Consider the following 14343-nt stretch of genomic DNA (forward strand, 5'->3'; position numbering starts at 1 on the left):
ATTCCTTTTTGCCTGCTTCATTTACTGCACTTTTATATTTTCTCCTTTCATCAATTAAATTCAATATTTCTTCTGTTACCCAAGGATTTCTGCTAGCCCTCGTCTTTTTACCTACTTGATCCTCTGCTGCCTTCACTACTTCATCCATAGAGCTACCCATTCTTCTTCTACTGTATTTCTTTCCCTCATTCCTGTCAATTGTTTCCTTATGCTCTCCCTGAAACTCTGTACAACCTCTGGTTTAATCAGTTTGTCCAGATCCTATCTCCTTAAATTCCCACGTTTCTGCAGTTTCTTCAGTTTTAATCTATAGCTCATAACCAATAGATTGTGGTCAGTCCACATCTGCCCCTGGAAATGTCTTACAATTTAGTACCTGGTTCCTAAATCACTGTCTTACCGTTATATAATCTATCTGATACCTTCTAGTATTTCCAGGATTCTTCCATGTGAACAACCTTGTTTTATGATTCTTGAACCAAGTGTTAGCTATGATTAAGTGATGCTTTGTGCAAAATTCTACCAGGCGGCTTCCTCTTTCATTTCTTTCCCCCAATCCATATTCACCTACTATGTTTCCTTCCTTCCCTTTTCCTACTGTCGAATTCGAGTCACCCATTACTATTAAATTTTCGTCTCCCTTCACACCTGAATAATTTCTTTTATCTCATCATACATTTCTTCAATTTCTTCATCATCTGCAGAGCTAGTTGGCATATAAACTTGTACTATTGTAGTTGGTGTGGGCTTGCTGTCTATCTTGGCCACAATAATGCATTCACTATGGTGTTTGTTGTAGCTTACTCGCATTCCTACGTTTTTATTCATTATTAAAGCTACTCCAGCATTACCTCTATTTGATATTGTGTTTATAACCCTGTATTCCCCTTACCAAAAGTCTTGTTCCTCCTGCCACCGAACTTCACTAATTCCCACTATATCTAACTTTAACCAATCCATTTCCCTTTTTAAATTTTCTAACCTACCTGCCCGATTAAGGGATGTGACATTCCACTCTCCGATCCGTAGAATGCCAGTTTTCTTTCTCCTGATAACGACGTCCTCCTGAGTAGTCCCCGCCCGGAGATCCGAATGGATTTTACCTCCGTAATATTTCACCCAAGAGGACGCCGTCTTCATTTAACCATACAGTAAAGCTGCATGCCCTCGGGAAAAATTACGGCCGTAGTTTCCCCTTGCTTTCAGCCGTTCGCAGTACCAGCACAGCAAGGCGGTTTTGGTTAGTGTTAAAAGGCCAGATCTGTCAATCATCCAGACTGTTGCCCCTGCAACTATTGAAAAGGCTGCTGCCCCTCTTCAGGAACCACACGTTTGTCTGGCCTCTCAACAGATACCACTCCGTTGTGGTTGCACTTACGGTACGGCCATCTGTATCGCTGAGGCACGCAAGCCTCCCCACGAACAGGAAGGTCCATGGTTCATGGGGAGGGGGGGGGGGGCTTAGGTTAGTTAGGTTTAATTAGTTCTAAGTTCTAGGCGACTGATGACCTCAGAAGTTAAGTCGCATAGTGCTCAGAGCCATTCGAACCAATTTTGAACTTTCTTTCCTTGCAGCAACAGGTGATGTTTGGAAGATTGTAATTACATATTTCTCATTATTGTCTTTCCAGCACTTGCACCTGTGGAACAAAGATAATCCTCATAGTACATCATAGTGTGGCTACCAGAAGTGGTGAAGAAACAACCATGTAGGCGAGGTCCTGTGCTGCACTCTCCACTGTGTGAGAAGGACCTCATCACTACATGAGAGGCTGCTGCCCACGCAAGCAGCTGCAGTGCAAACCACTGCCACCCTGCACCCCACTGCCACCGCCCCCTCACCATGTCCACTCTGATGTCCATGAGCCAACCTAAATCTGACAACTGGCTCGAAGTTGTGGCAAAAACCATCTCCGCAGTTACAACCAGGATGCTCACACTGCGGCAATGCACCATCTCCTCCTACCCCACTCTCTCGCCCAAACTGCATGACACATGCACCTCCCTGCTCCTCGTTGCAGCCAGCAACAGCAGCATTGCCATCAACTACTTGTAATTACAGTAATAGTTGTAATCTCGGTCTAGTGCCACATCCCGTCCCCAGCTTTTTAGTGAAGGACTTCAGACTAGTAACATCACACCACAATTAAAATACTTGGTGATTCTAGACACCTCTGAGGAGCGAATTTCGTTCACGAAGATCGAGAACTCAGAGACCCTGTAGGGTTTGTGAAAGTGTGCCTTCCTGATCTAGAAACGGTGGTCCTCAAGGTCGTTAATCATCCGCAGTATCCCGCCATTAAATGCAGTGCTGTGTTGTGCATCAAACTGTCACATCCCCACAAACAAGTCTCTGGCATTGACGAGAGAAGCCTTCACTATCTTTGTGTGTGTGTGTATGGAGAGGGGGGGGATGGCATGGTATCGTGGATCACATCCATCGCTGAGTGTTTTCGTGAGTTCACCTTGAGTGCTATACTGGACCAGTTTTCTTAGATGGAAATTAGAGGGAGAGCTAAAGCACTCAGCCAAATACTTCACCTTCACACACACATGCCTATGATCCAGTAAATGGAGGGCCCTCCTATATCGATCTTCCTAACTATATGGTGGATAAGAAGGCACACGTTAATGTCGAAAATAAAACCGACCAGGCTTCTTTTGCGTGGTTAATCCGGGCATGCATAAGAAATTTCAATTATTGACGTCACTCACAGCGTACAACTGGACGTGGTATATACCCTGACATTCATTAGTGCTGTAACTTCTATGCTATTGAGTTCCCTCTCAAGGTCCAGGACATACATAAATTTTAGGCATAGAATACCAGAACATTGGTTCATGTTTATGGCCTGGAGAATCGCAAGTCAGATGAGCAGAACAAGCAGGATAATCACAGTAGTCGGATCCCTCCATTTCCTAAAATTTTGCACTGAGGATAACATGCATCTGAACATGTTGCTGTTCTCCGATGGAGACAGACACCATTATTTTTGGATCAACGACATGTTCCGACTCGTTTGCTCCCAAATTAGTAAACACATGTATAAACAGTGTATTTGCTTAAGGTGTCTCAATGCCTTCTCCTCGGACAAGTTACTGGTAAAGCATCTAGTCGATTGCGCTTTCATGGACCCAGTATGTGTTGTTATGCCTACTGAGGAAAACAAATTCATAAAGTTTAAAAATGCTTACCATGAGCAGCGATCCCACTTGCGGTATCTGCCGACTTTGAGTGCCTCCTTACTCCCGTGAGCCACTGTCAATATGGCCCTACAGCCTCACATACTGTCTTCACAGAATAACACGTACCATACACGGCAGAGTACCAAGTTGCATCATCCCATGATTCAAGTCTTAACCAATACAAATCTTATGTTGGGAATAATCCTGCAGCTTCGCTTCTCACTGAGCTTGAAAAACTTTCATGGAAGGTTGATAAGCTTTTCAGTGACAACAGTCCCATGACCAAATCGAATGAAAATGAATATATGTACAATAACGCCATTGATTGCCACATTGTGGGCTGCCGTTAGATAGAAAAGCTGAAACTGCTCCTAGGGACCATTGTTATCTTACGTGGAAGTTACTAGGCGCCACTTATAACACAAGCAATGTGAAGTATCAATTATCTCGACACATACCCGTTTTATTTTATAATTTAAGCGGGTATGAGGCTCACTTTCTTGTCCGGAACTCCGCTAATTTCGGAATGGAGAAGGATCACATCAGTGTCCTGCCTGGGAGTGTTAAGTAATGTATTTCATTCTCCAAACGAATGACATAAAAATTATATTTCGCTTCCTTGACTCGCTATGTTTTATCTGGGCACCAACCTGGAAACTTACTGAAACTCTGTCTCAGAAGTATATGCGTATCACTCGAGCTGCATTCCCTGATGAGGAAAAGTTTCAAACCATGATTAGGAAGGGAGTTTTTACATACAAGTATGTGGATAGTAAGGCAAAAGTCAATGAAACCAGGCTAGTCAACATAACTGCATTGTCCAGCAACCTTACAGGCGATGCGGCAACGGATGCAGAGCATGAGCATACTGTGAATGTTTGGCGGGATCTCAACATCTCCACGTTACGAGAGTACGCAAAGCTTTACGTGGACACAGACGTGCGTTGCTTGTGGATGTTTTCGAGGAATTCTGGAGTCTATGGATGATCACATATCCTCTGAAATCCGCATTTTATTACACAGTACCTGGGTTGTCCTGGGACGCTACGCTCAAGAAAACAAAGCACAGCATCAAACTGTTCACTGATGCTGGCGTACATCTTTTCTTCGAGCGGGGGATCCGTGGGGGTCTGTGTCATTGTGTCCATAGACACACCAAGGCAAATAACCCATGGATGGATGACAGGTTCAATACATCGAATTGCATAATGTACCTGGATGTAAATAACTTACACAGGCACGCCATACAGCAATCACTGCTGATTAGTGAGTTTCGATGGGTGCCCGAAGACGAATGCAAGGGTTAGGTGGAAAAGTCTTTGCGGGAGGGGGGGAGGGGGTATGGCAGCTGATTCTGAAGTAGGGTATGTGGTGGAGACAGAACTCACATACTCCTCTGTTAGTTAGCATGATGTGCACGCCGATTTGCCACTGTGTCTCCAACAGCTACTTCCATGAGGGGGCGCCACCCTAAAACCGATGACAACACTGGGGGATAAGCGAAGACACATCATTCATCATCGTAATCTCCAGCAACATCTCAGATGAGCGATGAGGCTCGTTAGAATCACCTGCGCTGTCTCCTTCAAGCAGTCCTCCTGGTTGGAGGAGTGTATTGATTTGAATACGAGACCCAGAGCTTTTGGGACGTCTGACTTTGAGAAAGATTTTTATAAATGTATGAATAATTCAATTTTTGGTAAAACACTGGAGACTTTGTAGGAACATTGTGAAATTTTGATTAGAGCCGAACGGCATGGCCGCTGGGGCGTAAGAAAATGCGTTGCCAGGCCAAAATTTAAATGGGTCTCAATATCCAATGAGAAACTTCGCTGCTGTGGAAGTGGCAGAGGTTGCAGTAGAGTTCTCAAAAACCCCTCTATGTGATACCGCTTTCATTATGATTTTGCGAAACCTCATTTCCGTGACCCTAAATTACTTCATACCGGATACAAATAGCTTCATCTGTTGGGTGAAGAACTGCAATCCATATTAAGTAATGAGGTGCCATGGTGAATAATTTGACACGTCTTCATACACGGTAGATAATCCTTGTGGTATTGTTCCAAAGAGCAAGAAGGTCATGAGCCTAATGAAAGACGAGGCGAAGGAGTCGCCGACTGTGGAGTTTTGTAGGCCTGCGACCAAAAACGGATGCATGTTGCACATATTAAGCCCCCATGCGAGGGCGGACTAAGGACGTGCATCATGCGGCATTGAGAGCCCTCTCGAGTATTTGCAGTGCCTCAGTGCCTGTATGGCGGTGTTTTCGGTGCGCCACTGCAGCCGCAGCATATGATACGGCGAACTACATCTACATCGATACCCCGCAAATCACACTTTTTCGCCTGTCAGAGGGCTCTCTGAACCACCTTCACAACAATTCTCTACTATTCCACTTTAGAATAGCACATGAAAAGAAAACTAACACCTATATGTTTCTGTGCGAGCTCTTATTTCCATTATTTTATTATGATGATCGTTTCTTTCTATGCACTCGTTCGAGAAGACACGAGGTGTGGACTATGCTGCAATCTAACGTTGGCCTGTCGCCTAATAGAGGGGAAAAATGAGACTCGGTGGATGGAGATACAGGGTGTTTCAAAAATGACCGGTATATTTGAAACGGTAATAAAAACTAAACGAGCAGCGATAGAAATACACCGTTTGTTGCAATATGCTTGGGACAACAGTACATTTTCAGGCAGACAAACTTTCGAAATTACAATAGTTACAATTTTCAACAACAGATGGCGCTGCGGTCTGGGAAACTCTATAGTACGATATTTTCCACATATCCACCATGCGTAGCAATAATATGGCGTAGTCTCTGAATGAAATTACCCGAAACCTTTGACAACGTGTCTGGCGGAATGGCTTCACGTGCAGATGAGATGTACTGCTTCAGCTGTTCAATTGTTTCTGGATTCTGGCGGTACACCTGGTCTTTCAAGTGTCCCCACAGAAAGAAGTCACAGGGGTTCATGTCTGGCGAGTAGGGAGGCCAATCCACGCCGCCTCCTGTATGTTTCGGATAGCCCAAAGCAATCACACGATCATCGAAATATTCATTCAGGAAATTAAAGACGTCGGCCGTGCGATGTGGCCGGGCACCATCTTGCATAAACCACGAGGTGTTCGCAGTGTCGTCTAAGGCAGTTTGTACCGCCACAAATTCACGAAGAATGTCCAGATAGTGTGGTGCAGCAATCGTTTCGGATCTGAAAAATGGGCCAATGATTCCTTTGGAAGAAATGGCGGCCCAGACCAGTACTTTTTGAGGATGCAGGGACGATGGGACTGCAACATGGGGCTTTTCGGTTCCCCATATGCGCCACTTCTGTTTATTGACGAAGCCGTCCAGGTAAAAATAAGCTTCGTCAGTAAACCAAATGCTGCCCACACGCATATCGCCGTCATCAATCCTGTGCACTATATCGTTAGCGAATGTCTCTCGTGCAGCAACGGTAGCGGCACCGAGGGGTTGCCGCATTTGAATTTTGTACGGATAGAGGTGTAAACTCTGGCGCACGAGACGATACGTGGACGTTGGCGTCATTTGGACCGCAGCTGCAACACGGCGAACGGAAACCCGAGGCCGCTGTCGGATCACCTGCTGCACTAGCTGCGCGTTGCCCTCTGTGGTTGCCGTATGCGGTCGCCCTACCTTTCCAGCACGTTCATCCGTCACGTTCCCAGTCCGTTGAAATTTTTCAAACAGATCCTTCATTGTATCGCTTTTCGGTCCTTTGGTTACATTAAACCTCCGTTGAAAACTTCGTCTTGTTGCAACAACACTGTGTTCTAGGCGGTGGAATTGCAACACCAGAAAAATCCTCTGTTCTAAGGAATAAACCATGTTGTCCACAGCACACTTGCACGTTGTGAACAGCACACGCTTACAGCAGAAAGACGACATACAGAATGGCGCACCCACAGACTGCGTTGTCTATATCTTTCACATCACTTGCAGCGCCATCTGTTGTTGAAAATTGCAACTACTGTAATTTCGAAGGTTTGTCCGCCTGAAAATGTACTGTTGTCCCAAGCATATTGCAACAAACGGTGTATTTCTATCGCTGCTCGTTTAGTTTTTATTGCCGTTTCAAATATACCGGTCATTTTTGAAACATCCTGTATATATATATTGTAAAAAATCTACACACCTTGTTCAAGACCAAAAATTCTTCTAAAATATATATACTCATGTGAATAGAATAGTTTTTTATAAGTTTCACTTGCTGTTACGGTCCAAGTACGATTAGTTTTTAAGTGTAGATGTATATATGCACATAGTTCACAGTCCTTCAGAATTGTTGTTGTATGACAACCATGTAACTGTGTTCTACTGGGACTGTTGGACTGTAATAATGAAAGTACCTCTGCATTAGTTTTTAGCATAAAGTTATATAACTGAAAATTATAAATATTTCAACCAATGAAATTTTTTGTCATTGTATAAAAAGTATCTCTGTTTTGAATACGAGAGTTGTCCAGAAGGTAAGTTCCGATTGGTCACTAAATGGAAACCACAGTGAAAATCAGAAACATTTTATTTGCAAGAGTCGGCTACACTTTCAAGATACTTCTCTACATAGTTGCCGCTTTGACTTAGACATTTGTTGGAGCGTTATACCAAATTTCCAACACCATCGTCATAGAAGGCAGCCGCCTGTGCTTTTCGATAATTCTCTACGCTGGTCTGTAGCGCGTAGCCTGCGCCCTAGTATCGTCTTCGTATCCAGTGTCTCATGTGAACAGAGATGATACTGAGGACTAGCCAATCAGGGCTGTGTTGTGTGTGATCGAACACTTCCCATCGAAAAGGCTGCAGGAGCGTCTTCACTGCCCCTGCAGAGTGCGGCTGAGAAGGAAGTGCGTGGCAGTTGTGTCAGGTGGGCTGCATCCATTAAGGCGAAGCCTCTCAGCGGGCCCTCCTACTTGGCGGGAGGCATCGTTGTTCTAGGCACCTTTACTCGCTCACAGTGCGCTCATGACTGAAAAGAGCGTCTTGATGCGATCGACGGTCATACTAGAGAGACTACTCAACACATCTGTGCAAACCTTCATTGGGTTTTCACTGTGGTGTCCATTTCACAACTGATCGGAACTTACTTTCTGAACAACCGTCGTATTAAAACCAAATTGTATCTCAAGAACCAAACTGTATCTGTCAGAATAGAATAAATGAAAAATTGCGTTACCATACATCTTTATTGTTGTCATTTATAAAAAAAACATCCTAATTTTAGACATAAAGGATGTGTAAGACACAAACGACATCAGTTTTGAACATGAAGGTGAAGTTCAATATGGAAGATAACAAAATATATAGAATGGTAGCATGGGATTAAGCCGGTTATGCAGTGTGAATTGGCTTATTTTAGGAAGAGCACATGCTGGTGTCCACTTTGAGACATATAGCAAACAGATCTAAAATTATATCACAAGTAACTTAAGAAAACCGTAGGCATAGTGCCTGGGCAAAACGGTATACTACCAAAGTGTGAACAGCGTATAGAGAAATCATACACAGATTGTGAGGTAAAAAAAAAAAAATTATTTTTCATCCAGCTTAAAATAATTTCACATTTAAAGAAGCAGACAGTGCTGTTTTCACACATCATCTTCTTCTGGAGTCTAAGGAGAGCAGGACAGCCATAGAATTCCTGGTCTCGAATAGCAGCAGACTGGAAGATTCCACGTACCCATGTGATCTACTAACCTTTGACGTACGTGATGGTATCCGTGTGATCGAATAATCGAAGTTACGTCACCATATGATTATAGGCTGTACTAGGATCATCCCAGTGAAATCCATGGTAGAAACGTGTTAACCACTTTGCATCCCTCCATGTTTTAGCACAACTCACATCCCTGAAAGACTTCGGTGAAGTAATCCTTGCTGAGAATGTCTGTATGATTCCGGCATCTTCTGTGTAAGATACGAATGCAGCTATAAACTGTCTATGCTCACCATCACAGGAACCCTGAGCGTCTGCAATGATGTTTACAACTTGAGATACCATTGTGAAGTCCTCTGGGTAAGGCGCAGCACCTGTTTGTTCATTTGTACAGCTGATTGCACAACACCGGTGATCGGGCAACAGTTACTCACACAGTCATGTAGAACTAGAGCATGCGCTGCAGCACGTTCTGGGAAATTTGTCAAAGAATTCAAATTCAATTCGTATGTCTTTAGATCCAGATTTAATGATCTCCTTCTATTTTGAGCACTCTATTACGATGGTTGGCGCCAGCTCCTTGAATTTTTGTGGACCGAATAGACATCCTTCTTCTTCATAGTGTGATGCACGAAACCTCACATATATATGACTGTATACATTTTCATCCCATTGAAGGTGTAAATTATCATACGCGTAGAATTCGGAGTTCACGTAGACTCTGGCATTAGTTAAGGTACGGTTGTCACATTTGGAGGAATCATTTGGTGTATTCCCTCTTCTATTGGTCTGAAACGCAAGTGTGATGAACCTGGGTGTCTCCAATTGAGCGCAGCTTTTAATGGAACACGTTTATCTGCCTGCAGTCGGTAGCACTGGGTACTAGAAAGCCTTCCATGAACAGAAAGATAACGACAGAAATACACTGGTATTCAGAACTTTTTAAAGCTTCAGACGCTCTTCATCAGATACAGTGATATGTGGCATTTTCCATCTTATATTAATCGTGATCTCGTTCTCCTCTTGAGCTCCTTGATGTGTGAGTTGTTACGTGTTGCACTCTGTACCAGAATATGTTCCTGTTTGGCATTCAGAACAATTTACCCCATGTCCTCAAAGTATCCCATAAGTAGTTTTAGAGCATACATGTACTCTTCCACTGTTGTATCCACTGGGTCATCTACGAATATCCAGCATTTTATAAATCGTTCGAATCCGAGGGAGAAGCAGAGACGTACATTTTAAGTGTTGATGTTATGCCCGCATTGCCTGGACCCCATTCAGTTCATATCGTATCTCATGAAAGAAGAATGCTGAAGCAACACATTTAAGATTCGATGCCACTATAGCACTACCATCCCTTTTTGTAAATGATCCATAAAGATATGCGGAAGTCCTGCAAGGGAAGGTTAAAGCATCTTGGTGTTGGATGACAATCCTAATTTCATCGTTCTTGTTAAATATGGTTGATGCATAAGGTTTACGCGAGAAGTATTCCTGTCCTATAATACACTCATCATATTCCACGAGCTAATTACACTCCTGGAAATGGAAAAAAGAACACATTGACACCGGTGTGTCAGACCCACCATACTTGCTCCGGACACTGCGAGAGGGCTGTACAAGCAATGATCACACGCACGGCACAGCGGACACACCAGGAACCGCGGTGTTGGCCGTCGAATGGCTCTAGCTGCGCAGCATTTGTGCACCGCCGCCGTCAGTGTCAGCCAGTTTGCCGTGGCATACGGAGCTCCATCGCAGTCTTTAACACTGGTAGCATGCCGCGACGGCGTGGACGTGAACCGTATGTGCAGTTGACGGACTTTGAGCGAGGGCGTATAGTGGGCATGCGGGAGGCCGGGTGGACGTACCGCCGAATTGCTCAACACGTGGGGCGTGAGGTCTCCACAGTACATCGATGTTGTCGCCAGTGGTCGGCGGAAGGTGCACGTGCCCGTCGACCTGGGACCGGACCGCAGTGACGCACGGATGCACGCCAAGACCGTAGGATCCTACGCAGTGCCGTAGGGGACCGCACCGCCACTTCCCAGCAAATTAGGGACACTGTTGCTCCTGGGGTATCGGCGAGGACCATTCGCAACCGTCTCCATGAAGCTGGGCTACGGTCCCGCACACCGTTAGGCCGTCTTCCGCTCACGCCCCAACATCGTGCAGCCCGCCTCCAGTGGTGTCGCGACAGGCGTGAATGGAGGGACGAATGGAGACGTGTCGTCTTCAGCGATGAGAGTCGCTTCTGCCTTGGTGCCAATGATGGTCGTATGCGTGTTTGGCGCCGTGCAGGTGAGCGCCACAATCAGGACTGCATACGACCGAGGCACACAGGGCCAACACCCGGCATCATGGTGTGGGGAGCGATCTCCTACACTGGCCGTACACCACTGGTGATCGTCGAGGGGACACTGAATAGTGCACGGTACATCCAAACCGTCACCGAACCCATCGTTCTACCATTCCTAGACCGGCAAGGGGACTTGCTGTTCCAACAGGACAATGCACGTCCGCATGTATCCCGTGCCACCCAACGTGCTCTAGAAGGTGTAAGTCAACTACCCTGGCCAGCAAGATCTCCGGATCTGTCCCCCATTGAGCATGTTTGGGACTGGATGAAGCGTCGTCTCACGCGGTCTGCACGTCCAGCACGAACGCTGGTCCAACTGAGGCGCCAGGTGGAAATGGCATGGCATGCCGTTCCACAGGACTACATCCAGCATCTCTACGATCGTCTCCATGGGAGAATAGCAGCCTGCATTGCTGCGAAAGGTGGATATACACTGTACTAGTGCCGACATTGTGCATGCTCTGTTGCCTGTGTCTATGTGCCTGTGGTTCTGTCTGTGTGGTCATGTGATGTATCTGACCCCAGGAATGTGTCAATAAAGTTTCCCCTTCCTGGGACAATGAATTCACGGTGTTCTTATTTCAATTTCCAGGAGTGTATATCGAATGGCACCAGTGCAAGATTTCAGACCTGCTGCTTTATGAAACTCGCAGTTTGGACGCGTAATCTCTCACCTCGCTGTTCTGTTGTGAAGAGCGGCGTTGTGTGTTGCGCGCGTTGGTTTTATACCTTACGCTCTACCTGTCTTCGTTGAAAACACTGGGTACGGGGTTGCTGCGATCCCTCACTGCTTAAGCTGGCCACCGACGCTTCGGTCCGCCGCTTCTGGGTCTCTGCACATTCCAGGTGGCTGCTGATTCTGCTTTAGATGTGGCCGTGCAGTGATTTCCTCGGCACGAAAGTCAACAAGTTGATTTCCCTGGTCCGCAATACGCACCTCCAGACAGTCCAGTGTCTGAACTGTTACTGGGACTCAAATAGCGTAGGTAGCGATCTCAACGATTTTACACCAACTGATAGGAGAAACCCGTAAATTGTATGAGTCAATCTATTGTTGAAATAAGAGTTGGTTGCAAAGTTACACTCGACACGAATTGTACTGACAGTGAGTACATCCGCAGAGTGAGCAGATGTGTAGAATTTATTCAGAACCCGTCCTTCCGGGTGCGGGCTTTCAAAAAAAAGTGGAGTGTGTGGCCCTCAACTACGTACCCTCAGACTCAGAGTTGAAAGGTTAAAACTTTTGGCTGGTTTCGTTGTCTAGGGTCTGGACTACGTAGTTGCCGCATCACAAGCGAAATACTGCTGAGTCTACAGTATACAATATGAATACACACATGAATGGAATGGTTAAAGGTTCCTATCACTCGGCAACTGCGAATTTTGAACGTAACATCGAAATTTATAAATGAAAGATCGCAATTAAGGAAAATCTGCAGGTACTATTTTAACGACTTTAAATGATAAGTACGATAACAGAAGTACCTTTAAGAATGCCATTTATTACTGTAAAACACTTATTGGTGTCGATGGTCCAGCAATTAAATAAAATATAAGTTCAATAAACGGGAAACAATAGATTACTACTTCACGTAATTTGTTATGAACAACACATCTCGCGGGATATTCACTTCTAAACGCGTTTTGCGTCTTCACTGCAGAAGCCACGGAAATGCTACAAGAGCACAAGTCGGCACTCCGAAATATTTCTATCTCCCGCGACCACGCGCAAACTGCTCCACTCTCCAAGCAGTTCCTGCGACTCCCCTCGCGCCTTCCCCACTTTCATCCAGTCTCCCCATTAACGAGCGCTGCCATTGGCTAGAGCGCTCTTGCCATTCCTCCAAGCCAACGCACACTCACAAACACACTGAAACACATTCGAAATACTGGATTTACATTTAAATAACTTTAAATTAAATAAATATTCCTAGAGCTGGACCATAAACACGCTGTGACACACATTATTAGATGCATAAAGAAATTGAATAAACGTATATCAAATGACTAGAAACAAAAGCAGGCCAGTAGCCTAATGTCTCTGTGCTTACTAAAACACATTAAATATTTGACCAATTTCTTCATGAGTAGTATATATCGGATATAAATAAAGACGTAGACGAATAAATATATTTATAAGCATGCTGCTACCCTTTTCTCGTCTAACTGGGGAGTACTTATGGCTTGACGCGATCGATACTAATCGGCCACTTTGACCTCCAATAACTCATGTACTATTCACCTTACATGGCTGTAATTCATACCACTTTAGCTTTACACTAATAGCTTTCTAAAGACACGTCGATCGACAGAATCGGATGTTGTTGTTGTTGTGGTCTTCAGTCCTGAGACTGGTTTGATGCAGCTCTCCATGCTACTCTATCCTGTGCAAGCTTCTTCATCTCCCAGTACCTACTGCAACCTACACCCTTCTGAATCTGCTTAGTGTATTCATCTCTTGGTCTCCCTCTACGATTTTTACCCTCCACGCTGCCCTCCAATACTAAAGTGGTGATCCCTTTACGTCTCAGAACATGTCCTACCAACCGATCCCTTCTTCTGGTCAAGTTGTACCACAAACTTCTCTTCTCCCCAATCCTATTCAATACCTCCTCATTAGTTATGTGATCTACCCATCTAATCTTCAGCATTCTTCTGTAGCACCACATTTCGAAAGCTTCTATTCTCTTCTTGTCCAAACTATTTATCGTCCATGTTTCACTTCCATACATGGCTACACTCCATACAACTACTTTCAGAAATGACTTACTGACACTTAAATCTATACTCGATGTTAACAAACTTCTCTTCTTCAGAAACGCTTTCCTTGCCATTGCCAGTCTACATTTTATATCCTCTCTACTTCGACCATCATCAGTTATTTTGCTCCCCAAATAGAAAACTCCTTGACCACTTTAAGTGTCTCATTTCCTAATCTAATTTCCTCAGCATCACCAGAGGCAACTCGACTACATTCCATTATCCTCGTTTTGCTTTTGTTGATGTTCATCTTATATCCTCCTTTAAAGACACTATCCATTCCGTTCAACTGCTCTTCCAAGTCCTTTGCTGTCTCTGACAGAATTGCAATGTCATCGGTGAACCTCAATG

The sequence above is a fragment of the Schistocerca cancellata genome, chromosome 9, assembly GCF_023864275.1.
Source record: "Schistocerca cancellata isolate TAMUIC-IGC-003103 chromosome 9, iqSchCanc2.1, whole genome shotgun sequence".
In the NCBI taxonomy this organism is placed as follows: domain Eukaryota; kingdom Metazoa; phylum Arthropoda; class Insecta; order Orthoptera; family Acrididae; genus Schistocerca; species Schistocerca cancellata.